The sequence below is a fragment of the Neolamprologus multifasciatus genome, chromosome 12, assembly GCF_963576455.1.
Source record: "Neolamprologus multifasciatus chromosome 12, fNeoMul1.2, whole genome shotgun sequence".
Taxonomy (NCBI): Eukaryota; Metazoa; Chordata; class Actinopteri; order Cichliformes; family Cichlidae; genus Neolamprologus; species Neolamprologus multifasciatus.
In genome coordinates this window covers 34,919,202-34,930,491 of record NC_140450.1, presented here as the reverse complement: position 1 = coordinate 34,930,491, position 11,290 = coordinate 34,919,202, and the positions used below count along the sequence as shown (strand labels likewise).

Below are 11,290 nucleotides of genomic sequence, written 5' to 3'. Positions count from 1 at the left end.
TCCACTAGAGGGCAGTGAACACTCACTATTCAAACCCATCAGCCTCAACACTTTCAGATAGAGACAAGCAATGAGTTGCTTCTTTAAGTTGTTTTAGTATCTGTCCATTATTTTTAAATGCCATTATAAATAATCGTAATAAAAAAAACTGCTATAGTTTATGGATGATGCAAATGTTTGTAACCAATGGGAGTCAGAGGAGCAATGTGAAGAATGTTTGCCAAATTGTAATAGTGAAGTTTTTTGTTGTTTGTGTCTATTTTGTTATGTTTTTCGTAACATACTGCTCAAAATCTGAGCCATGATTTATTTTTATTGTGTTTGTAACCTTTGAAGAGTTAAAGCCTCTCAGTAATTCACGCAGCAGCACGCAGCGGTCGTATGTAGCACCAGGGTCTCGTTTCACTCTGTACTGTACCACTGTACATGGTTGAAATGACAATAAAAGCCACTCGACTTGTTCAAATGTTCAGGTCAGCTTTCCTGTTGACCTGAGGAACAGTGCACACACATATACTTCCTCTGTGATCCATGGTCCTGCATTTCTCTGTGGAAAACATTTACCTAATGCAATGCAACAATTCCTTTAGCACTGTCTAATCATATGCGTGGTTGTTTGTTTGTTTGTTTGTTTCAAACTCAGTATTTAAACTTAGACTTGACTTAATGACAATGCAATAAAAAGTTGAAAAGTATAGAGGCCATATTACCATTTAATTTCTTTTCCATCTAAGTCTAACAGGCCTGATGTGTTGTTTCAGTTCCCATGATGCATTGAGTTTTTCCTGGATTTTAGGCTGCTGCTCCTGTGTCCTGGCCCCAGATAAGCGGAAGAAGATGGATGGTATAAATGATCAAATGTTCTAATGGATTAAGTGTTTTTGTGGCAGGAAGATGAATAACATTAAGGTGTACGACGTCGTACAAATGTTTACATTTATGCTACGAGGTTAAATTCTCTGTTCATTAGACTAAAATAATGTTTTTTACAAGGAAAAGAATTGGAGATGAAATCAAGGTCAAATTATATAAACAAGAGTTGGAAAGGGTAAAACAATTTACGTTTCTGGGGTTGTGTTTGATGAAAGGGTGACATGGACTGTCCATATTTAAAAAATAATAGACAAAAGCTAGAAAGTGTTGAATATAATGAGGTGCTCAGTGGGAATTGACTGGGAAGCTGATAGGAAATCTTTGAAAGCCATATATATTGGGTAAATTAGATCAGTATTGGATTTTGGGTGTGTAGTATATAATTCTGCTGCCAGAGCAAGTCTTCATAAGTTCGATAGCATCCAGTATCAGGTGCTAAGACTCTGCACAGGTGCATTTAAAACAACCCCAACAGCAGCAGTACAGGTAGGAATGGGAGAAATGCCCTAGACATCAGAAGAGAGCAGCTGACACTGAACTACTGTGCAAGTCTACAAAGACATGGTCAAGATCATCCAACAAGAACTATTTTCCAACCCTGCTGGGAAAAAGAGAAATGAAGAGTGGGTGGACAGTCAATCGGAAAGCGGCTGAATTTATTTATTTATTTTATTTATTTATTTATTTGCCTGTCCCGTTTGGTACTTTTGCCATCAGAATTATTGTCTAAAGGCGAAGAAAGATGCCCAACGGATTTACTTTACCAAATTGACCATCCCAGCTTTGCCGTAATGATCTATTTGATTCATCTTTTATTGTTTATTTTATTTATTTATTATTTTCACTTGCTAGATACGGGACAGACTTGAATGAGGAAAAGAAAAGGGAGAAAGGAAGAGGGGGGGAAAAACAGCGGAGAAGAGGGACGGTGATAAAGGGCAAAAAAACAAAAACCAACTAAATAAGCAGACAAAAAAAATACATATAAAAATACATAGCGGCTGAATTTAATCTGGACAAGATCAGCATCAGCCAAATAATACCACCATGGATATGTGGTGGTAAATCTACTACACCACTGTCCCCTGATGCTATAGTAGATTCAACACTATTGGACAAAAAGTTCAATTTCAAACTCACAGGCAGCGCAGGCATATATTGATCAGTATTACGGTTATGTCAAACTCTATATAGATGCATCTACTAACACAGCCAACCACAGCAGGATAGTATTTACTGTTGCTGGGTTTCGTGTCAAAGTAAGGAAAAGGCTCAGTGATGGATTATCAGTTTACAGTAGAGTAGGATACGGAAAATTGAAGAAAGGTGGCAAAAGCAACGGGAGGAAGAGAGGAAAGGGCGATGGTTTTACAAGATCCAAAACAAAACAGGAGAAATGAGAAGCGCAGAAAGAAACAGGAGAGAGGAGACGGTTATAGCTCACACTGGTTTAAATAACATGTTATTTTTAACAGGAAATAAACATGAAAATCTGACTGCAATAGAGAAGATGAACCCATAGAAAATGTTTTAGTGTCAGAAATATGATGGTGAAAAAGAATCGCTGATTCAAAAGCTCAGAGATATGAAAGTGAAACTGGACTTGGGTGATTTATTTCACAAGAACGCGAAAAGTGAAAGTTATCGAGCCATATTTGTCACGGTCTGGCTAGCAGACCGTGGGGAGGTGGGGAAACAGGACCCAAACGCCGGACTCTTCCGTGCAACAGTTAGACTTGTAGTCAAGACCGCCTAATCCGAGACCAAGACAAGACCAAGACCAGAGGGTATCGAGACCAAGACAAGACCAAGACCAGAGGGTATCGAGACCAAGACAAGACCAAGACCAGAGGGTATCGAGACCAAGACAAGACCGAGACGAGACGAGACCAAGACCAAGACCGAGACAAAAAAAGTCTTTAAACTGCAGCCAGATGCTGCTTCGTTTACGGGTCTCGGGCATATTTATGTGTTTTTGCTTTCGCACAGCCCTCCTCACCACTGTCTACTGTCTCACTCACTCACTGAAAGGACAGACGCATGCTCCACTTGACTGTTGCGTCTCTCACCCTCTCTGTTTTTCACATAATGATATTATCCTATATCCTCGCATGTGATTGGCCACAATATGGAGGGATTGGAGCGTAGCTGAGCCACTGTGTGAGAGCTGAGCAGCCAAAGGAAATTAAGTGGGGGTAGAAATGACTGAAAGATTATTAGGCTCTGTTTTGAGCTTTGTTCAAAAAAGAATGACTTCATATATATATATATATATATATATATATATATATATATATATATATATATATATATATATATATATATATATATATATATATATATAGTTTTTTAATTAAGCAGCAAGGCAGAACAAAGTCGGGCCTGTATCAAGACACAGGGACTAAACCCCAATTCAACCAGACCCAGAACTGATCCAGAATTAAAACAGGACTACAACAGTAACCAAGACAGAACCAGAATCAGAACTAGATGATAGCAGCACTAAAAATCATCTTAGACCTGCACTACACTTATTTTTTAATTCTACCAAAGTACACTATTTAGATTCTGAAAAGTTTATATAATTATTCAGCCTTGTTGAGCAAACAAGCCTGCATAACTTAATAAATATAGAATTTTAAAAGTAACAAACGCTATCTAAAAAAGATACAATAGGTACGAGATACATGTTCTGATGAGTTTTTGGCAAACAACCATTTGACTAACATGTGTGTCTCACCTGCTCTTGTTCCATCTCTGTTCTGTCGTCATTTTCGTCGTTTCTCTCCCTCTCTGTTCCTCTCTCTCCCTCTTTGTGCTGACAATCAAGCCAAACACAAATATACAGCGGAAACCAGATATTTACATACTCTTCAGATAAAAACACAAACACTTTTTAATTGTAACATCAAATCAGACTAAATGTTTCTTTTTTTAGATTGATAAATATAAAAAACATATTTGTTAACTTTAAGAGTAAAGAGAGAAACTGTCTGTATTTCTTAATTGTAAATGGCACCAAACTGTATTCAAAATTGAATTTTCCAGAATTCTTTTCCAGAATTCTTTTCCAGGTGTTTTGGTTGACATCTCTTGATTTTTCAAAGAAACTTTCCCATTTCAAAGAAACAGGCTCTGTGTTTTGCCTTATATGCATCCACAGCTGTGCCACCAATTTACCCACATGGACTCTACTAACCAATCAGAAGCTTCTTAAGCTCAGAATGGAATCATCTGGAGTTTTCTTAATTAATCTTAATTAACAATAAACTTAGTGTATATGTACTCCTACATTTGATGAAAGTGATTAAAATAGACAGCTCCCTCTTTTTATTCTGACATTTAACTAATTCAAAAGACATTGCAACATTTATTTATCTAAAACAAAAGTTTACTCTAAATTGATGTTTAACAGTAAAAAAAAAAGGTTTTATGTTTTCTCCCTAAAGTGTAAATATCTGGTTTCAACTGTGAATATACTGCTGTGTATTGAAATTCCTCTTGTTTTGCATAGATATACTGAACATACAACAACAACATACAAAGCATAATATATAAAATAACATCTACCTGAGTTTTTTCTTTGAAAGAAGCTCCTTATGTCCATTGTTGTGTTCATCAGTACACAACTGAAACCGATTTAGAGAGTTTGTTTAGCCGTGGAGGATAACAACTGAAAATATGAGATGTAAGCTAAGACTCTCTAAAAAAATCAGCATTGTCGTTCGGCTTTTTATTTATCCATTTGTTGATTCACTCGAAGAGTAAGTAACGCGACCAAGTGATCAGTTTGATATCAATCTTTTGTGATACACCGTCATATTTACATTATTAGTTCAGTACGAATGATTTCCGTTGGTACCTGGTCAAACTTAAGCTCTCCTCTGCAGCAAACTCGCAGGCAGCAGCTTCTCCCCCCTCGCTCACATGGGTGCTGTGCTCAGTCGCCTAGTGCCAAAGCTCGGATCATACCAAAATCAGGGGGAATTTAGGACGGTGCGCTCTGTGCTTCGTGTGTTGTTTTTGTTTTATACAGTTGTCAGTCAGGCATCTAACAAACAAATTACACTCCAAAAAACCCCATGCTTCAGAAAAAATGACCCGGGCTTAAGCCCAGTAAGACACCCCCCGCTCCGCTGATGGTTGACTCCAAATCTCCCGAACACTATGTCGATTTGAGAGCGCAAGACCGAGACAGCGAGACCAAGACCGAGACCAAGACAAAAGTCCGTCGAGACCAAGACGAGACCAAGACCACGTAAAAGTGGTCTCGAGACCAAGACCGGTCTCGAGACATCCAACTCTAGCAACAGTGTTTATTTACAGAGTGGTGAAGTAAACAACAATAAATTCCCCAGTTTCCCAGACTCCCGTGTTGTGTCTTCTTCCCAGAAAAGTCCCAGTGTAGTGCTCTCTGCTCCGGTGTCCCTGCACTCCGTGCTCACTGCTCCTTCTCGTCCCACACTCCTCCTGAGGGAAACTGTACTTGAAGACTGACGTGAAGTCAAACGCAATAATCCCGCGCCGGTGGAAGCTCCATCGCTCTTCTAAATAGCTCCCCCGACGAGCCCAGATGAGGAGCAGGTGTGTAGCAAGGACTTAAGGTGTGGCCAGTCCTCAAGCTAGGCCACGCCCCTCAGGCCTGCAGGTGCCTGTAACATGGCCACAGAAAAAAGGCAACACACACATACCTGCCTACATACAGATGTGGACAGAGATAAGAGGCAGTGCAGACTACGGGGTGACTGTAGCTCAGGTGGTAGAGCAGGTCATCTACTGATCGGAAGGCTGGTGGTTCGATTCCTGGCTTCCCCTAGTCTGCATGCCAAATATCCTTGGGCAAGATACTAACCCCAAATTGCTCTCCGATGCATCCATCGGAGTATGAATGTGTGTGAATGTTATCTATAAAGCACTTAGAAAGATGTGCTTGTGCGAATGGGTGTGAATGGGTGAATGTACAAGTTGTGTAAAGCGCTTTGAGTGCTCAGATGAGTAGAAAAGCGCTATATAAGAACCAGTCCATTTACCATTTACAACACACCAAATGATATAATGAATGAATGAATAATGACAATAATAATAATAATAATAACAACAACAACAGTCATAGTCCCCACTGCCCACGGACCCCGAGTCCCCAGAGCCGGGTCCGTGACAATATTTTGTTTTTTAGGACAGATTAATTTGTTTTTTTCCGAGGATATTTTTTTCTATTTCAGCCCACACCAGTTGTTGGTGGTAATGCACATTTCTCTGTTTGCCAACTCCCAATAAATGATAAAAAGGAAACACAAGAAGAAGCTAGCGTTGTTTTTTTAAATTTATGATTTGATTTCTTTGCATGTGTGGATTAGATCTGTTGTTACTGCCATCTGGTGAAAATTTCCTGTCAATAGCACCTTTAGAAATATATTTACTTAGAAAATCGTTGATGTGTTCGACATTTGTTTTACCTGCTATATTAGAAAACTAGACCAGCACTACTAGTTCTTTAGGTTCCTTGTAATACATAAAGTTGCCTTATTATCAAAAGGATCAGCAGTCGCAGTACTACTGGAAACACTGCAGTAGCAGTTTTAGAAGGATATCCTATAAATCAGTGGTTGACGTCACAGCGCTTCCTCGACTGTGACCTCTCGGTGTAATCAGAAGGCTTTGTGGAAAGGTTGACTTTAGCTCCATAAAAGATGTTGCTGTGACACACGTTCTTTTTCAGCACAGCAAGAATAATAGTCATCATTTATATGGAGACAAACAATGTCATTCCTCATTATTCAGTACATCCTTCTTTAGAGTGCATGGTAGCGGTGGGAGCACGTTTTGTTTTTTGCTATGGACAAGAGTGGCAACCTGAGCCAACTTCCATCCTCCCCGAGGCCCCTGTTTATTTCCGACATAGTTCCTGTTCCTCTGTCAAGGCCATGCTGAAAGTCACAGCCTGCTGCAAGGCTGGGCAACACCTGTAGCTTCCAGTCTGAGTTTCCAGCCAATATAAACCACTGTGGAGCGTAACTGGATGGCAGGCGGCCAAGCCATCACATTTATGCAGCACGCTCTGTGAGGCATCCTTCCATCTGAGGCTCTGTTTTCTGTTTATCTTGAGGGTAAGTCAGGGTCATGTGAGTTTTGTTGTATTTGTTCAGAAATGATCCACTCTAAATAAACCTTGATGTTTCATGAGTACACATGTGCTGGAGTCACAGTGTTCTGTGGGTCGGGATCAGGATTATTTAGTGGTAAAATTCAGTTTTCTTCGTTTTGTTCTTCCAAACACACAAACATGATTCAGATAATGTACCCTACACATTTATATCGTAGATATTATTTTGAAAGATTTTTACTTCGTTTCTGAGGATTCGTGTGTTTTATGCTATTTTGACATTCCAGACAGGCCGAATACATGTGAGACTTTTCATAGTTGCTAATAATCAGTATGGTCTTCTAAGATAATCCACTTTCCTCCTTGTTTCTCTTGATTTGTCCCTGCTGTGTTCCCAACTGTCTCAACTTCTCTTAGTCACCCTCCTCTATATTTATTGTTTATTCCACGTCTTCTGTTTGTTTCCAAGTACCAAGTAAGATTACAATAGAGCCCTCTATTGCCATTGTACGTGTACAACAAATTTGTGAAGAATTGTGCGTCATGCTAACTGTGCCAGAATAAAATATAAATAGTAGACGACAGGAATAAATAACAAGCAGGAGAAATATATTTATCCAGCTGGATATTTTATCTGATGTAAAATGTATAGAAATCATACATATACCAACAAGACTGTACATTATGGAACGCCAGGACTGCCATAATGAATTAATTAAATACACCATTAAATAATTAATTAAAATCGGAAATAATTAATTACATAAATATTTATGACACATGTAATTAATTAATTATTGGCACATTTAATTAATTATTGACACATTTAATTAATTATTTCTTTATTTCACATTTTAATTAATTATTGACACATTTAATTAATTATTTCTTTATTTCACATTTTAATTAATTATTGACACATTTAATTAATTATTTCTTTATTTCACATTTTAATTAATTATTGCACAGTTGACTCCTTCAGGTCTCACCATGAAATAATTTTATCTGTCAACCTCACCCATCAAACTCAGGGGGCGGGGCTAACGCTGATCGAGTCAAAACCATTGCTTTGGCCTGGTGGCCATTGTTTTTAGCACACAACAACCAGCATGTGGAAACTAACAGAACTGAACTTTGAAAAACCCTGTTTGTGTGTCACCAAATACCGTTTTAATATTTTTTTAGCCGAGAATGTAGTGGTTTAATCTTCATGTGTCTGGTCGGTTTCTCAAGATACAGCCTCTTTGCAAAAGTGCTTCGATGATTTCGGAGATGTCTGCCCGTCTCACGGCAAAGCGGGGGATAGACCCGCTCGCCTCGCAAGTAATCGAGCTGTTATTACCACCGACAAAGCGCAGGCCCCGGTACACCTGTAATAACCCCCGCTGACTTCTTTTACTGAGGTTATATTTATCGGGGTTTTATTTCCTGATGTTCGTATGTATCCTACGTGTTTCAGTCGCCAATTCTGAATTATAACTAACATTAAAAACATGTTTAATGAGGAGAGAGAGCAAATAAATTCGATTAACAGCTGATCTTTGGGCTTTTGTTCAGTAATCAGTGTGACCTGTGTATAAACACATAAAAGAGATAACGTTGGTGTTTCCTCATGTAGTAACTGCTGGCTTTAACTGTACAAAGGTTGTTCGACACTATGACACACACAGACTTCATGATGTTCGGCTAATATTTTTATTGTGAATATTAATCATGAGGGTAAACGGACCTGTACACCACGGAGCGAGGTCAGTATGTCCACGATATCTTCAGCTCTATGAGTTAACCCAGAGTTTCCCAGCTGACTAATCTAACGGTCATCTACGAATAATTCACGGGTCTGCACGATGTGTTTCATAGTTTGTAACAAGCCTTTGACAGTTAAACATAACATGACCGAAAAAGAAAAAAAAGAGAAAAAAATCAAATTATATGTTAACCTCATTTATTTTTATTTAAGTAAACTCTAAATATTCTAACAGACAGCTGGTACGTAGAATACAGTTGCTATAAGTAACTATTAAAAACAGATGATATAATATTTCTGTCCAGGTTGCAGTCTTCATGATGAACACGCTGTTGCAAACTCTGCTCCTCTCGGTGGAAATGCGCCTTCTCTTCTCTTTCTTTAAAACATTTTTAAGTCAGTTTACTCTCAAGATTCACTGTTAAATCCAAAACACACCAGATAAAGAAAAGCGACGGGTTCAGTCTAACACATGTGCCAGTGAACCATTAAACGTCTGTAAAACTGTGCAGTTCTGAAACGTAACTTTAACCTCAGCCAAACCGATTTGCTCAGTTGTAAATAAAACAGCGAAGTAAAGGTGACCCGACAGACAAAAGCTGAGTGAATTAAGTCCAGCGTTTAACCACTGAGAGCTAAAACTCAGGTGAGGTTTCAAAGCTGTGTGCCGGTGATTGGACATCAGCCGCTGATGAAGTGGGTTCGCCTATAAAGTGCTCTGTTGGGAAACAAGCTCCAGCAGCTCTGCGCTCGAGGAAAAACTATATTTACTTATCTTGTGCAGAGAAATGTGCCGACATTGTGTTATATTGTGCACCGGCTGCCCAGTTAAACTGTGACTATCACCAGGTAACGTGGACGTGTTTCTTGAATTAGCAGCAGGTGTTAAACAACCGCTGACAGGTGAGGAGGAGGAGGATGCAGGTAAACTGAGGGCCTGTTGAGCTGATCGCTGGTGTCGTGAGAAACACGTCAGCTCGTTCTTTATGTTACAAAAGCACAGAGACACAAGACCAGGTGGAAAGAGACGATCGTTCGGTGAAAATGAGAATCTGCAAATGCAACATGTGGAACACAGAGAGTGGAATATCTAAACAAACCGGTTAACGTAGCCCCCACCCCTCCAAAACAAACAAATACACACAAAATAAACAGTTAAGCTGGAACATCGGGGCTGTGAGCTCGGTGTCAGCTGACTGTTAGCAGAGCTAGTGAAATGTCTGAAAACATCTGAGCACTTTTGCAAACATGTTCTATGTTGACAACCTAACCAGACATTCGCAGCTAAAACACTATTATTAAAACTACACTATTGCTGCCTGTGATTTGAAATGCATTCTGGGATACCAAGTCGACACAAGCAATCGATTATCTAGGATTGACCTGTCTTGCCTTACTTTGCACGGCAACCAATCAAATGTTAGAGAAGCTGCATGGCAGCGTTAACCCCGCCCCCTGAGTTTGATGGGTGAGGCTGACAGATAAAATTATTTCATGGTGAGACCTGAAGGAGTCAACTGTGCAATAATTAATTAAAATGTGAAATAAAGAAATAATTAATTAAATGTGCCATTAATTAATTAAATGTGCCATTAATTAATTAAATATGTCAATAATTAATTAAATATGTCAATAAATAATTAAAATGTGAAATAAAGAAATAATTAATTAAATGTGCCAATAATTAATTAAATGTGTCAATAATTAATTAAATATGTCAATAATTAATTAAATGTGTCAATAATTAATTAATTACATGTGTCATAAATATTTATGTAATTAATTATTTCCGATTTTAATTAATTATTGCCACATTTAATTAATTATTTAATGGTGTATTTAATTAATTCATTATGGCAGTCCTGGCGTTCCATAGTACATCACTGTCACCACCAGGGATGATCAGGGGAAGTATCCACACACGGGAGCACAGCTGACACACATGAACCTAAAGACAGGACAGGAGAAGTGAAACTAAATACACTGACATTGAATACAGACTTTCAAAGTAAAACGGGAAACATGGAGATTAGACATGACATGAACTAAACATAACCACGCAGACATGACTCATGACAGGTAAACGCACGAACCAGGGAGACTGAGTACAGGGGAAGATGACAGAAACGACAACATGAACTTGGCAACATAAGACACACAGACATAAACACATGAAGGGCGAGGGAGACTTAACACAAGGGTAATATAATTACAAATGAGCTAGAATAACTTAATGAACCTAAACAAACAATAATCAAAATAGACTAAAACTCAAAACACTGGGTCGCACGACCCAGGACCATGACACTTAGCTGTTCCTAGGACTGCGCTTCTGGATAGAGATCTCCGATGTTGTTCCCGGGATCTGCTGGAGCCACTCGCCTAGCTTGGGAATGACCGCACCTAGTGCTCCGAATACATATATATATATATATATATATATATATATATATATATACATATACATATATATATATATATATATATGTATATATATATATATATATATATATATATATATATACATATACATAAATATATATATATATATGTATATGTATATATAT

At 38.4% G+C, this 11,290-nt stretch overlaps 1 long non-coding RNA gene across 1 annotated transcript; it reads right to left on the bottom strand.

Moving 5' to 3' along the window:
• Positions 1–3,962: 3,962 nt before the first annotated feature.
• LOC146507434 (uncharacterized) lies at positions 3,963–5,526 on the bottom strand. Its single transcript, XR_014877193.1, has 2 exons — positions 4,406–5,526; positions 3,963–4,355 (listed from the first exon to the last, which is right to left on the bottom strand). It is a non-coding gene; the product is annotated as an uncharacterized LOC146507434 (long non-coding RNA).
• Positions 5,527–11,290: the final 5,764 nt, after the last annotated feature.